The sequence below is a fragment of the Scleropages formosus genome, chromosome 6 (assembly GCF_900964775.1).
Source record: "Scleropages formosus chromosome 6, fSclFor1.1, whole genome shotgun sequence".
NCBI classification, from domain to species: Eukaryota; Metazoa; Chordata; class Actinopteri; order Osteoglossiformes; family Osteoglossidae; genus Scleropages; species Scleropages formosus.
The window spans coordinates 4,604,972-4,617,117 of record NC_041811.1 but is presented as its reverse complement, the minus strand read 5'-3'; positions in this window follow the sequence as shown (position 1 = coordinate 4,617,117).

The window sequence follows — 12,146 nt, the reverse complement described above, 5'->3', positions numbered from 1 at the left end:
GGGGACACACCCAGGACGGGACGCCAGTCCGTTGCAAGGCACCCCAAGCAGGATTCGAACCCCAGACCCACCGGAGAGCAGGACTGCGGTCCAACCCACTGCGCCACTGCGCCACCGCGCCCCCTACTCTCCATAAAGACAATTTTTAGAAACAAGGCAAAAAGAAAATGCAAGTGAAATAAATGAATAAGCTGGGAAAAGTTTATACTACTGAAAACACACAATCTGTCCAATTATAACACAAGACACCACGGTATTTATTTTACCACAGCTTAGTTATTTCTATCAATCCTTGCTGTCCCACTGTTTAGTAGATTCTAAGTGTTGCCTACCTGAGAGGTCTGTATGATTCTTGTTGATCTATAAGATGGTACAGAGGTTTTGACCACACACTATCACACCCACTACCATCTGGGAACTTTACCCTCTTTTGGGTCCCGCTGGCTATTGTCTGGGATAGAAGGAATGATTTAGAAGCAGCAAACACCACAGGTGAGGCAGGGCATCCTACCTTTTATTGGTACACCTGTGGTTGCAATTTAAAAATAACAATGACACAGTTTACTGATGTAGTACTTCTTGTAATCTGAAAAGCACCATCACTTTGTAATCTAATGGTCATTGAATCAAACATCTGTTCCTGCTGTAACAGTCTTGATTATGGTACTTACCCTGAACTGATACAGCAAAAATTACCCAGCTGTATAAATGAGTAAATCAAAGAAAGCAGCTCAGCAAATAAATCTAACGCTGCTGCCTTGAAGACAAGTGCCAGCTAAATTAATAAAAAAAATAACAAGTACGAGTCAGGTTCTGCCAGCAAAAGTTAAACAAAAATTTCACTGATCAAGACCTGCATAGGTAGTAATTCACACTATATACAAAGGTAAGTAAACAGTATCTGCAAAAACCTATACACACATGAATACAGTTTATTGCAGTCACTTCCTTGTTTGCATATTTAATAAGTCTTTTATATGTCTTTTACCATAATGGTACCCAGAGAAGCATCTCTATGCCAGGCACCTCTGCCATATACTGCTTTATAGCAGACTAATGGCCTTGCGCCCCACTGTTTCACGGCAACATGCCGAGCTCCTGCAACAATCTGCCAGTCACTTACTCTGAAACGACAGCTTCTCATCGTGAATGAAACATTTCCAAAGGTGTGGTTTTACTCTCCCTTTGAAAGCAGACATAAGGCTGTCTTTTTGTTAACAGCCTGGTGCATTCCAGCCTGGGTGTTTACATGTCAGATATGAGCTGTCTCAGTGGTCTGGGGCCTGTGTGGACTTGTGATGGGAAACATGCCACACTGCTGCTGTCATTGCATGCATAAGATTGATAACACTGTTATCAGGTTATTGGAAGCAGAAAAAGTGTGAAACAGCTATTTTGTGTTTTAATCTTGATCCTTTCAAGGAGATTGCATTTTCATCTAGGATTCCTCTGTAGATGTTGTCCAAATGAAGGGCTTTTATTAAAAAGGATTTCAGAATTGGACGTGGCAGTGGCTGAGGAACTCCGTGGTTAACATGATCCAGTTTTTTCCTGGAGCAACGGGGAACTAGTGTCCTGGGGGTCGCTATGCACCATCTCCTGCCTGTTACTTCCGTATAGGGCCACCTCCATAGAGAGCCCAGGGACAACGCCGCCTCTCAAGGTGCCTGCGGTCTATCAGGACCTCATGGAGGTATTTACAAGTAGTAAGACCAGGGCATCGGTTCTACCCCCATACAGGCCCTGGGACTATGCGATAGACCTTTTCCCAGGAACCTCTCCCTCCGGGGTTGGGTATATCCCTTGTTCCTTCCTGAACAAAAGGCTATGGAGGAATACGTAACTGAGGCTCTGGCCTCCAGCATAATTAGGCCCTCTACCTCTCTGGTGACAGTGGGGTTCTTTTTCATCTGGAAAAAGGATGGGGGATTGCGACCATGCATTGATTACCACGGGCTCAATGAGATCACAGCCAAATACCCTCATCCCTTACCCCTCATTACTGCAGCGCTGGAGCAGGTCCATGGGGCCAAGGTTTTCATGAAACTGGACTGGCAAAGCACATACAACCATGCCTGAATCAGGGAAGGGGACAAATGGAAGACAGCATTTAGCACTTCTTGGGGCACTATGAGTATCCAGTAATGCATTTGGGTTGGCGAACGCACCCTCTGTGTTCTAGGCATTCGTCAACCACATATTGGGAAATCTAGTCAAGAAATGCATGTTGGTCTATCTGGATGACATTTCAATTTTATCTGGCTTTATGGAGGAACATGTGCGGCATGTGTGTCAGGTTCTGCAGAGGTTGCTTCACAGCAACCTCTTTGTAAAGGTGGGAAAGTGTCTCTTTCACCACAAATGCTTTGCCATCCTGGGGTTCATCTTGAATTCAGAAGGGGTAGCCATGGACCCCAAGAAGGTTCAGGCTATGCTAGACTGGCCCAGAGGTTTCTGGGGTTTGCGAGAGGTTTCTGGGCTCCACTCATCTTGGGGACGCAGCTCACCTGGACCTTGGAGGTTTTAGACATTCCAGGAGGTAAAAACACGGTTCACAACAGCCCCAGTGCTCCAACACCCTGACCCGCAACTACCCTTCATAGTGGAGGTAGACGCTTCAGTAGTGGGAGTAGGGGTGGCACTCTTCCAGAGACAGGGAACCCCACCAAAATTCAAGCCCTGTGCTTATTTTTCATGCAAACTGTCTCTGGCTGTGTGTAATTATGATATAGGGAACCGGGAATTGCTGGTTTAAGCTTGCTCTGGAGGAGTGGAGGCATTAGCTAGAGGGAGCCACTCACCCGTTCAGCCAGCAAACTAAAGCCCTGCCAGGCACAATGGGCTCTTTTTTTCACCAGGTTCCAGTTCACGGTGTCCTATTGACTGGGTTCAAAGAACGCAAAAGCCGATACCCTGTCCAGGGTTCATGACAAAGACCTTTAATCTACTCCACCAGAACCCATCCTAACCACCTCTTGCTTTGTTGCACCCATGCAGTGGCAATTTCTGCAGGACCTCAAGACAGCACAAGAGGAGTAGCTGGCTCCCACAAACACCTCAGCAGGGAAAGAATACATCCTGGTGAGGTTGAGAGCCCCCTTGCACCACTGGGTACACAATTCTCAAGTCGCAGGTCACCTGAGCAGCCGTTGGACCCTCATACTGCTCCAAAGAATGTACTGGTGGCCCTCCATCCAATTCAGTTTAATTCAATTCAATTCAGTGTCTGTGTTATATGGTCAAACTTCCTACTTCTAGTGACAATTCTCACAGCAACATTTTGCACCAACTGTAGCCTGGATACAGTCTGGTATGGACCACCGACAATAAAGCATTATTGTAATCCAGCCTGCTTGAAACAAAAGCATGAACCAGTTACTCAGCATCCCATCTACATAGGAATCGCCTTGTCTCCCCACAGCCTTAGGCAGCTCAGAGCACCTGTTCCGCCGCATGTTCCGACTGTATGGTCCACTCAAAGACATTGTTTCTGACCAGGGGGTCCCAGTTGTCCTTGAGAATGTGGAAAACCTTTTGGCAGAAGCTGGGCGTGTCCATCAGCCTGACCTCGGGGTACCCCAGGGCTAATGGGTAGGTTGAATGTCTGAACCAGGACCTGGGCCACTTCTTAAGGAGTTACTGCAGCCAACAGCAAAACCAGTGGTTGAAGTTCCTGCTTTGGGTGGAGTACACTAATAATTCCCTCTCACACTCATCCACGGGACTGTCTCCATTTCAGTGTTTATTAGGATACCAGCCCCCCCTTGTTTCTCTGGCACCCTGGCCCTCGTAACATCCCTGCAGTGGATTCTTGGTACCAGAACAGCAAGGAGGTCTGGTAGACCATCCAGAAGCACATGCGGAGAAGGACCAAGCGGGAGAAACAGCACTGTGGCGCTCTGATTTTCCAGCCCGGACAATGGGTGTGGCTGTCAACCCGGAACATTAATCTGAAACTGCTGTCCAAGAAACTCAGTCCCTGGTTCATTAGTCCCTTTAAGGTAATCTGACATGTCACTCCAGTCTCATACAGGTTATAACTACCCGTCATCTTCGCATATGCCATACATTCCATGTGTCCTTACTCAAGCCATAGAAGACCTTGTTTCTCCAAGCCACTCGTGGAACTCTGGCATCTCATCCTATGGAGGATCACAGGGCACCGGCATACACCGTTCGTTCCCTCATGGACTCTAAGTGCTGGGGGGGCGGGCTTTATTACCTGGTGGACTGGGAAGGGAATGGGCAGATGAATGCAACTGGGTGCCTGAAAAAGACATCCTCAATCCATCACTCATATCCAGCTTCCACAAGGACCATCTGGATCGGCTGGCACTACGTCCCAGGGGTTGTCCTCCTACCAGGGGTCACAGGGCAGCGAGAACCGCCTGTGAGGAGGGGGGTGCTGTCACGTCTATGCCCACAGCTTAACCACAAGCATCTGGTCACAATCGACGGAGCCGGGTATAAAGGGTACCATTACACCGCTCCCTGGATGCAGAATCTCGTCGAGACAACTGTCCCCACTGAGCTCATACTTTGCCTGTCCTGCTCCTTACGCCTCGCTTCCTCGCCCATCTCCCTGTCCATGTATTCTATCTCCCATGGACACAATCATCGCTAGTCCATTCGACCATGTCTCTGGATCATCCTTGGTACAACATTCACCCCTCAGCTCTGAACCTTCACCTGTCCCAACTACAGCCTCTGCTTTGCCCCAGCAACTGCTGTCTGAATGATCCTGCATCTAGGTCCACTCTCCCACTCTTCGATGTGCCAGCATCAGACTAATAGTTCAAAATAAGCAACTATGTAGCCGTCAGAGCTGACTTTTGGTGAAATATAGCAGTTCTTTGCTAAGGTAGTCAAAAAACTCCTTGGTGGCAAGGCTCCGGGGATGGATGAGATCCGCCCCAAGTTTCTCAAGTCTCTGGATGTTGTGGGGCTGTCTTGGCTGACACGCCTCTGCAGCATTGCGTGGAGCTCGGGAACGGTGCCTCTAGACTGGCAGACTGGGGTGGTGGTCCCTCTTTTTAAGAAGGGGGACCGGAGATTGTGTTCCAACTATAGGGGGATCACACTCCTTAGCCTCCCTGGAAAAGTCTATGCCGGGGTACTGGAGAGGAGAATCCAACCGATAGTCGAACCTCGGATTCAGGAGGAGCAATGCGGTTTTCGCCCTGGCCGTGGAACACTGGACCAGCTCTATACCCTCACTAGGGTGTTGGACGGTTCATGGGAGTTTGCCCAACCAGTCCATATGTGTTTTGTGGACCTGGAGAAGGCATTCGAGTGTGTCCCTGGTGGCATCCTGTGGGAGGTACTTCGGGATTATGGGGTTCAGGGCTCGCTGCTACGGGCTGTGCGTTCCCTGTATGACCGGAGCAGGAGCTTGGTTCGCATTGCCGGCAGTAAGTCAGACCTGTTCCCGGTGCATGTTGGACTCCGCCAGGGCTGCCCTTTGTCACCGATTCTGTTCATTATCTTCATGGACAGAATTTCTAGGCGCAGCCAGGGAACGGAGGGTGTCTGTTTTGGTGGCTGCAGGATCTCGACTCTGCTTTTTGCGGACGATGTGGTCCTGTTGGCTTCATCAAATCAAGACTTACAGTGTGTACTGGAGAGGTTTGCAGCCGAGTGCGAAGCGGCGGGGATGAGAATCAGCACCTCAAAAAATCCGAGGCCATGGTTCTCAGTCGGAAAAAGGTGGATTGCCCCCTCCGGGTTAGGTGGGAGTTGTTCCCTCAAGTGGAGGAGTTGAAGTATCTTGGGGTCTTGTTCACGAGTGAGGGAAAAATGTGCGGTCATTGTACCGGTCTGTTGTGGTGAAGAAGGAGCCGAGTCGTAAGGCGAAGCTCTCAATTTACCGGTCGATCTACGTTCCTACCCTCACCTATGGTCATGAACTCTGGATCATGACCGAAAGAATGAGATCGCGGATACAAGCGGCAGAAATGAGTTTCCTCCGCAGAGTGGTTGAGTGCACCCTTAGGGATAGGGTGAGGAGCTCAGTCACCCGGGAGGAGCTTGGAGTAGAGCCGCTGCTTCTCCGCATCAAGAGGAGCCAGTTGAGGTGGCTCGGGCATCTATTCCGGATGCCTCCTGGACGCCTCCCTGGTGAGGTGTTCCGGACTTGTCCCACTGGGAGGAGGCCTCGGGGCAGACCCAGGACACGTTGGAGAGACTACGTCTGGAGTCGTAGTCAAAAATAATTCTGTTGATAGATGTTACACATGACTACTTGGTGAAAAAGCTTTAAAGATAAACATATATATTATGTAAACATCATATGATGCATCGCCACCCCATATTTTTGTAATGTTGTGACTTTGTAGGTAACATTTCTCATTCAACAAACTGCCGGTCTGCACAGTAAATAGTATGCAGGTATCTTTTGATTTATAAAACTTATTTGTTCCAGAAAATGCTGTGTATACCAAATTTTCTGATACTGACAGCCTATTTTCCATTATTTAAAATGGGAAAAACAATAATGCGTTCCCAGCCTACCAAAAACCCCAAACCAGTTTCTCCACATACAGGATAATGATTTGTTCTCTTAACAAATGTGTTGAAAATAAGTTTAGTTTTCAGTCCATTTTTGCTCAAAGCATAAATGTGTTCTATATATTGTATATGCATGTATACATTTATTCATTTAAACTGAATTTAATTGGAATCTAATGCATGCAAGTATGATTCTTGCCTAAGGTTAGCAAAAGCATTTGTGCTGCACCCTAAACCCATGTAAATGAATGTGAGGGTGTTTTGGGGTGTTGGGGATGTGTATATAGGAGTGGAGTCCACACCAATAGACAAAAACACACACAGCTTGGGTGAGGCGGAGGGTATTCTCTGTCCATACAACACATCTTGTAGCTCATAAGGATATTTGTAGATGGTCCAGCAACATCTGGGAATGTAAACAAGGCAGGAAGGAAAACTAGAGCAGAGGGTTTTTTTGGGGGAGGGATTTCGCTGTTTGGTTTGTTGCCGGTCACAGTGAAATGATGCCAAAGCCAAATTCTGGAAAATGCTCACTGTAAGCTGAAAGCCAGTGCATGGGTTTTTCCTTATTGGGTTTTGGGAAGCATCCTTGGCTTAGAGAACATCCTCCCAGCTTTCCAACAAAAAAAAAAAAAAAAAAACACACACACACACACACACACACACACACACACACACACAGAAACCGCTTGTTCCAAGCAGGGTCACAGTGAGCTGGAAACTAACCCAGTGACACAGGGCATAGGGCTGAAGGGGGGAGGGAACACACCCAGGATGGGACACCATTCCATCAGAAGGCACTCTACGTGGGACTCAAACCCCAAACCCACCAGAGAACAGGCGCACAAGCCAAGCCCGCTGTGCCACCGCACCCACTCCAATGAAAAAATGATGGACAAAAGAAAGAATTAAAAGCTGTTGCAAGTGTGCCCCATCAAGCTCAACCCCTGATGGTGCTGAACATAAAAGGCTGTGATGTGTGTGTATGTGTGCATGTGTATGTATGCATATTAATTCTTCACCTGTTCCTCTAAACTTACAAGCCCTTAAACATCTGTGAAGCAGTATTCCACTAAAATTCTTTGTGGTTTCATGACTGTAACAAATATGCTAGAATATTTGAAAACAATGCACAAAAAATCTGCAAAAGTCTTAGACTTCAAGCAGTCAGTTTTAAAGAAAAAAAAAAAAAAGATTTATTTGTTCAGAAACTGAAAGGGTTCATGTGGGCAATATCAAGAGTGAGAATGGCTGATGTTGCCAAAATTTGGATTTAAATTTGGATACACCAGGATGTGTCATCAGGGAGGGGGTGCGGTGGCGCAGTGGGTTGGACCACAGTCTTGCTCTCCGGTGGGTCTGGGGTTCGAGTCCCGCTTGGGGTGCCCTGCGACGGACTGGCGTCCCGTCCTGGGTGTGTCCCCTCCCCCTCCGGCCTTACGCCCTGTGTTGGTGGGTAGGCTCCGGTTCCCCGTGACCCTGTATGGGACAAGTGGTTCTGAAAATGTGTGTGTGTGTGTGTGTGTGTGTGTGTGTGTGTGTGTGTGTGTGTGTGTGTGTGTGTGTCATCAGGGATGTAACATAAACCATTGGGTGTTTTGGGTCTTTCAACATAAGACACTCTTGCTAAGGTAATCCAACTAAAGTTGGTCAGACTCCAGTCCAGGTAGTACTACCTTGAACCCCTCTCTTGCCTCTGCACCTGACCCACAACTATCTACATGGCCTTTCTGCTGCTTCAGGAGCATCTTTTATAGCTTTCTTCTCTGACTACCCATGACACCCAACATACGGTGGGCCCTATACTCTGACCTTTCTGTAAAGACCCTATACAGACTTCAATGGGCACAGACTTTGCCGTAAACTAAACTGGTTAATGCAGTCTCTCTCTCTAAGCTGACACTTTTCTCTAAAGCAACTTACAATGTTGAGCTACCTACAGTTACTTACCCATTCATACAGCTGCATAATTTACTTTGCTCAAGGGTACTACAGCTTGAGATTGGATTCAAACTTGAAATCTTTAGGCCCAAAGGCAGCAGCTCTAACCATTATGCTACCAGTTGCTCCACACACAATGTAAGCAGGCCCAGTGTACCTCCTCTAAACAACTTTACTTGGAATGATTATTTCTGGGCTCTAATTTTTCATTTTTTTCCCGTTAACTTTTGTGTTTGATGCTTCTTTCACGTTTTTTACCACCTGTCTCAATATGGTAGGTGGAATGCACAAAAAAAAAACATGAAGAAAAACCCATAATCCACCTGCAGCACCGTGACTTATTCAGAGCAGCAAGAGTGAGCAGTATCTAATGGAAAATATTTGCATGGCTATAGAATTGTAGGCATAAGTCCCAGGATTCTGAGCCACACTGGAGAAATATACATAAATACGGTTGTACACATGAAAATGTGGAAAAAACTATTACATTTGTTAGTGGGCTTGCTGACAGGAGTCTGCTAACTGGGGAAAAGAATAGTGACAACCTCCTAAGACCAAGCTACTCAAAATTATCCATTTTAGAGGATGTTATGCTTTTATGTGTATTCCCCAAGCCGTACATGGAACAGTGCAGAGTCCTAATGCACTATATAAAGGGCATTCTGTGCTTTTAAAGAATACCATTTAAAAGCTTGGACAACTAATTATGGGTCCTAGAAATCATTCCAACAACAGTTTTTTGTTAGGTTTTAGGATAAAAAAGAAGCCTTTCTAGGACTGACCTTCTAAAAGGTAAGTTCTACTATAGGCAACGCAGTACAGTACAAAGTAGTGAACAAGTGCCAGCTGTGACTTTTTCTCCAAAACTTGAAATTAAATAATTGTGCAACATGACACTATGTTCTGGAAATGTAATGTAATGTCTAGTATTAATTTCTTTCTTTCCAATCCTTTGGTGTGGCACAAACTGTCTCATATTCCAGAAAAGGGCTCACATGGGCTCACCTGAAGACATAGTGACCTCATAAAAAAAGCCAATGTGGTCTTTTATGAACGAACAGAGAAGTGGAACAAAAAAAAAAAAATCGTTATATTAATTAAAGAAAACATTTTTGCAATCACAATCTTGTATCTGGGGTGAATGAACTAGTTTTCTAAAGATCTGTTTATGGGGGTCTTGTTTCTGTTTAGTTAGACCCCACCTTGTCACTCTCAAAGACGCACTCAGCCTGTCACAAACATTATTATATTGTTTAATTCTAATTTGCCTTTATTCAAAGAAACACAAACCGGTTACACACACACACACACACACACACAAAAACATACACTGTCTGAAACTGCTTCTCACATGGAGGGTCGCTGTCATGGTCGCGTCTGAGGGAAGCGGCGGACCCAAGTGCAGAGCGGTAATCGTGGTGTCTTCGGGGAAATCCAAGAGAGGAGGTCAGAGGACGGGCAAAGGGTCTTCGAGGTGCGAACGTCGTAACAGGGAGGATCCAAAAGGTGAGGTCAGTGTACAGGCAAGAGGTCGATGATCCGAAGGAGGCAGTAGATCGGGGGAACAAGGGACGGGTTTGGGAACAGGAAATGGCTGGAGAAGGTCGCTAACGAGGAGGCAGATCAAGGTTCCGCATCAGCTGGTTGTCCGACGCAGCCTTTTATGTTGCGGTCTGCGTTGCGTCACAGGTGTTCCGTGTTGGCCCGGAGGTGTGGGCGTGGCAGTCGCGGTGAACCGGAGCCTAACCCAGCAACACAGGGCGCAAGGCTGGGGGGGCACACACCCAGGACAGGACATAAGGCTGTCACAAGGCACCCCAAGCAGCACTCGACCCCCAGACCCACCAGAGAGCATGTACAGGCTAAACCCGCTCCGCCACCGCCCCCCCCTCAAACTGGTTACATCACAGCAAAATTTACTAATGCTATTTAGGATGGTTTGATAATGACCTGGTCATTTGCTATGCCCTCGCCAGGCTACTATCCTCCACCCTCTCTATAGTGGTCCCATTCACAAAAGGTTCAAAAGCAAAAACCTGAAGGTTCTTAGCTCTGACTTAGATGTGGTGGAAAAAAACACCCTCTGTACTTTAGGTCAACTGAATCCCTCTAAACACTTAAGATATGTCTCAAAACATGTCTGTTTTGAAACAGTTTCTTTCCTGATCTGCTGTCAACAACTTTATCATTAATTACTTTCCTATTGGTGTCACAGGGACATGGTGATGCAGTGGGCTTGGCCTGTGCCTGCTCTCTTGTGGGTCTGGGGTTCGAGTTCTGCTTGAGATGCCTTGTGATGGACTGGTGTCCCCTTGCCCCCTGTGCTGCCAGGATAGGCTCTGGTTTGTCATGACCCTATGCAGGACAAGTGGTTTCAGTCAATGTGTGTGTGTACTTTCCTGTTCTCTATTAGCGCTACATGATCATGCTATGCTAGGTTCTATTCTTGTGACTGAGGGTCGGAGAACATTTCAGCACTTGACCCAACATCAGCTTTGTGGTAACATGCTATCATGATTAATGTGACAGAGAAAACACCAGAGAGACATAAACAGTCATCCCATGAGAAATATCTAACTATCAGGGGCACCTATGGACAATGATTAGTATCACAAATTCACCTGAAGCTACAGGGAATATAGCATCACCAGTTCACATGAACTGCATATCTTTGGACTGTGGGAGAAAACTGGCACTAGTGAAAGTCATGATGCTGGACAAACTCACTCTACACATGATGGTATCTATAACACTCCATGTTAAATTGCACTTTTGTTTACTCTAAGTTGTTGGTTTCTTTGAAGAAAAACCTTTAGTAGACTGGTAGTAGACAGGAGGCTGTTAAGAGGGACAAAACCTACAGCACATACACAGACATGTCCTGCAGGGAGTTACTATCACCCTCTGAAATCATGTTTTCTTTGAGATGTGTTTGCACCCACATCCTAGTGTGCAGATTCAGCAAGTGATGTCATACCTCCACATTTTGGGACTTCTGAGGCCATTCCTTCATCCCCCTATGGGGGTGCGGGTAGACGTTTGCATGGGAGTTCATCTCATCCTGTCTGGGCTGTAAATACCGTGGCCGTCTGTGTATTTCTGGAACAGCCTCCTTCCATTGCAGATGTCAATAGTTGGAGTAGGAGTCAGAGCCCAGGTTTGTCCCTCTTGCTCTTGAAGACTTGGAGACCAGAGACTATTTGACGTTGCCAGCTAACTGAGGGCAGTAAGCTCCTATTTGCCCAGCAATCAGTCTTCTGTGATGGCACAGCTTCTAAAAGGAAAGTTGAAACCCAATGTCTTTAGAGGCTTGGAAAATTATAGTACCACACAGAACCGTTTTGACAGGTTATACCAACTAGGATACAGTCACAAATGAAATAGGGGGTAATTATCCAAGGAAAAGTGAGCTATAATTTTGGAAAAGATGTAACTGTAATCCAAAGATATTTCGCTAAATCCTTGAGGTCAGGGACTGAATTAGTGAAGTTGCCTGTCTTGGTGCACAGTTCCAGTGTTTCTCTTCCTTAAAATCCCACCTAACAGGTTAGTCATAGTGTGGCTGCCATAATGTCCTCCCAAATCTAATGCAAGGGCATTAAAATAGGTTTGACCTCGCAACACCTTGCGGTCCTTGAAATGCTTGAAGGCTAAGGTATAATGCAGTGGAGGAAGGTGCAGGAGAGCAGATGAGAGTA